The sequence below is a fragment of the Solanum tuberosum genome, unplaced genomic scaffold, assembly GCF_000226075.1.
Source record: "Solanum tuberosum cultivar DM 1-3 516 R44 unplaced genomic scaffold, SolTub_3.0 scf00625, whole genome shotgun sequence".
NCBI lineage: Eukaryota > Viridiplantae > Streptophyta > Magnoliopsida > Solanales > Solanaceae > Solanum > Solanum tuberosum.
This window is the reverse complement of record NW_006239540.1, coordinates 211275-215074: the sequence shown is the minus strand read 5'-3', so window position 1 is coordinate 215074 and position 3800 is coordinate 211275.

Genomic DNA, 3800 nt, shown 5'->3' with positions numbered 1-3800 from the left:
AGATAAGAATTGAGTGGATTGAGAAAATTGATTATATTTGGCACAAATTTATATACAGGACATCAAATATAAAAATCTTTCATGAAGATGTTGTCTACTCCAATTAAATTCAATTATTTCTATGGGGTCCACATGAATATGAACTATATGGACAGTTCAAAATACAAGTGGATGAAAGCTGCAAAGAAAGACTATACCTTGGAAAATATCTCAACATACAAGTTGATTCCGCTCGGTATCTTATGCCCATATAGGGGTGTGACTTAGTTCAGATTCACGTCAGAAAGTCTCAAATTGAGGGGTAAAATGCTCCCTAACAAAGACATTCTATATCCAGGCTCGAACATTATATATTTAATTAAGAATAAAAGAGTGATTATCATTTTTTTATATCCCCTGTCTTTTCTGCCAAAGGAAAAAGACTCCTAATTTTGGTTTATTAGTTAATAGATATTGTTGTCAGAAAGAAATTAATTACCTAATAATTTTTACCTCCGATATAATTTGAATCTAAAACATCATTATTCATTAGGTACACCTTTAGCAGACTAGTTAACTTCAAAAACATTATGAGTCCTATTTGAAACAATTTTTCGGAAAAAATATTTTTGAAATTGTAAAATATATTAATTCAACATCGGTAATTTAATAAAAATAGATAGTCCAGGAAGAAGATGATTTAAGAAATAAATTTTCAAGCATTAATTATATTTCAAACTTTTCTAGAAAGATGAAGAATTATAGAATTCTAGAGATATCTTGAAAAAAGAGAACCAACAAGTGATAATGATAATGATATCAAGAATTTCATGTGGAAACTCTTTCTGAATAAAGAAAAATCACGAGCCTAGAGGAGCAACTGATATCACTATAACAAGCAATTTTATACTTTGTACGACTAAGTAAAATATAAATTGATAAAAAAGAATTAGTTAAACTATAAAAGGAATGAGTTAAAATAGACGGAATGAATTAGAGGACGTGGGTGGTTTAAATTGATGACATTTGACATATTTGGTATATTAAAATCAAAAAATTAGCTTATTAAACGCAATATGTACGCCGTTAGGGCATGGTTAATGGTATGAAATTAAAGGGCCAAACATGTGACCGTTGGGTCATTTTTATTCCTAGCTATTAACGAATGACATGAATAAGTAGGCCATTTGTGATAATTGAATGAAATTTTTGAGTTTTTCTGCTATATTTAATAAAAAGAATTCTAGAAAAGTTTGTTAGAAAGTCACATAGCCCTCTCTTTAAAGAAGACAACACTATGGTCCTACTTTGTTTGGAAAAGAAGAATCAATAATAGAGGAGGAAGAAGAAATTAGGGTACCTTGGGGAGAATAAAATCTTTCTATTTAAATCTCCAAGCTGTGTCGTATTGAAAAATAATAAATGTCCAAAAAAGAAAGTTTTCTACATTTGTACTCTTAAATAATATAGCCACAACCTTATTACTTCCTTTGTTTTTAAGTTAATGTATCAAAAACACATCTAAACTATCACATTTTTTTTGTTTATACCTAACTATTGGAAGTGTGAGAAACACACCCAAACTATCACTCATAAGTTAAAAAAAATACACCTCAAGTAATATGTGATGTTGTGTGTATTACAAACTCTCTTTTTAAAAAAACATAATTGCCATGTGGAAAAAAAATGTCTTTGTGGAAAAAAGTTCAAAATTAAAAGAGTGAAGTTTCAAAAACGAGCTACTCAATCTTGTAACAAAGGAAAAATATCCTATCACATCCTTTAACTCAACACAAGCAGAGGCAACATGGAAAATCAATTTACAAAAATTTACTGTTGATATGTACATCACCCATTGATGAACACAATTGCACAACCAACCATTGATTCATCATTATTTTTCTTCATTTTTAACATGGCCTCAAGCTTAGTTTCATCTTTATACAACAAACGAAATTCATACTCCTCCATTTTTTCAGAGAAAGATAACCCAATACACCCATCGTCATTTGGGGTTTTCCCATTTGTCTTGGATGTATCCCATAGTACATTAGCAAGAGGTACCAAGAAAAATTCAATAGTAGATTCTCTATCAAATCCGTAATGGTCGGACAATTCTAGTATACCTCTCACCGGGGAACTCTCGTCACATTGTGGATGGTCGGGTACTTCTAGTACCCATCTCATCCACGACATTTTTGAATCTAGTTCCTGGGACATCCCATCATTACATAAGGGAATCAAGTCAACAATGGTGTAAATCTATTTTCTATAGTAACATATAGCAAATCCCAAGAAGTTATGGGGTACATACTATTTTTCTGGCAAATTGAGTAATACACTTTTATCGACTCATTGATGGTGGAACCAACTTGGGATCTTATTTCCGCCATTCCTAATGGTAAACACTCGTTGTGACACGAAATCTGAAGCAGAGCTGCTACCTTGTATTAATACACAGAACTCTCCTAAAACTGAATTGAAGTATTAAAAGCACAAAAAACTCATTAAAATTCCAGCATGTCATTAACATGGAGAACATTTGAATTTAAAAACTGAATAAGAAAATGTCCCACTAATTAGCCATAAAGAGCCTCTCACTTCAAAAAATTAAGCAGCTAACATTGACTAAGTCTTTTGCTAGAAAATACGAAAGCAGTAAACTGAAATAAGTTATAATCAGTATAATCAATAAGCTGGAAGTAAAAAGTATTAAAGTTGACAACATCATTCCTAGTTTAATTTGACCAATTCAGTAGTATAACTATTTCTTAGTTTAGTTGTTAGTTTGATATTTTATTAGTACGTGGATGTTCTATTATTTTCTAGAGTAGCAGATAGCTTTTCCCTAAAGTTTAGGAGAGTTAGGTTAGTGGATTTAGTTAGTGGTTTAGTGGGATTGTGACTCTATTAAAGTTGTAAGTCTATATAAGATCATTAACTGTCTGAATACAAGCGAAGCCCGTTGTTCTTATTCTCTGGAAACTATTTTCTCAGACTCCTCCAGTTCTATTTTATTTGAGCCTATTGTATCTTAAGTTCTTCATTTGGTATCAAGAGCAAGGTTGTTCCTTGGGAGATCATTTACTATAGTTTTTTTTTTTGGAGACTTTTGTTGCTGACACAATGACAGTCCTACAATCTGTCGGCGGAATGAAAAAGCTCAACAACAGCAATTACAGTACATGGTCAACTTGCATAATGTCTTATATGCAAGGGCAAGATCTGTGGGAGGTTGTCAACGGTAGCGAGGTGACATAACCAGCAGCAGAAGATGCAAACGGCACTCTGCGAAAGTGGAAGATAAAAGCTGGTAAGGCTATGTTCGCTTTGAAAACAATGGCCGAAGATGATGTGCTAGAGCACATACGAGACGCCACCACCCCAAAGCAAGCTTGGGATACATTCGCCAATCTATTTTCAAAGAAAAATGATAAAAGGCTCCAACTCTTAGAGAGTGAATTAATCTCAATAGGACAATGCAACATGACAATTGCACAATACTTTCATAAGGTGAAGATGCTATGTTGAGAGATTTCAGAGTTAGATCCACAAGCTCCAATTAGAGAGACAAGGATGAAGGGGATTATAATCCATGGTCTGAAGCCTGAATATAGAAGCTTCATTGCTGCTGTACAAGGATGGCAAAATCAGTCATCACTTGTAGACACTACTAAAAAAACAGTGAATACCGACCTAAAAATTTCCGACATCCGGAGGTCGGTATTTACAAGTAGTCGGTTTTTATGCAAAATAAAGCGGGAAAACCAAACTCCGACCTCTAGAGGTTGGAATTTTCCCGGAAAAAATGAATTACAATA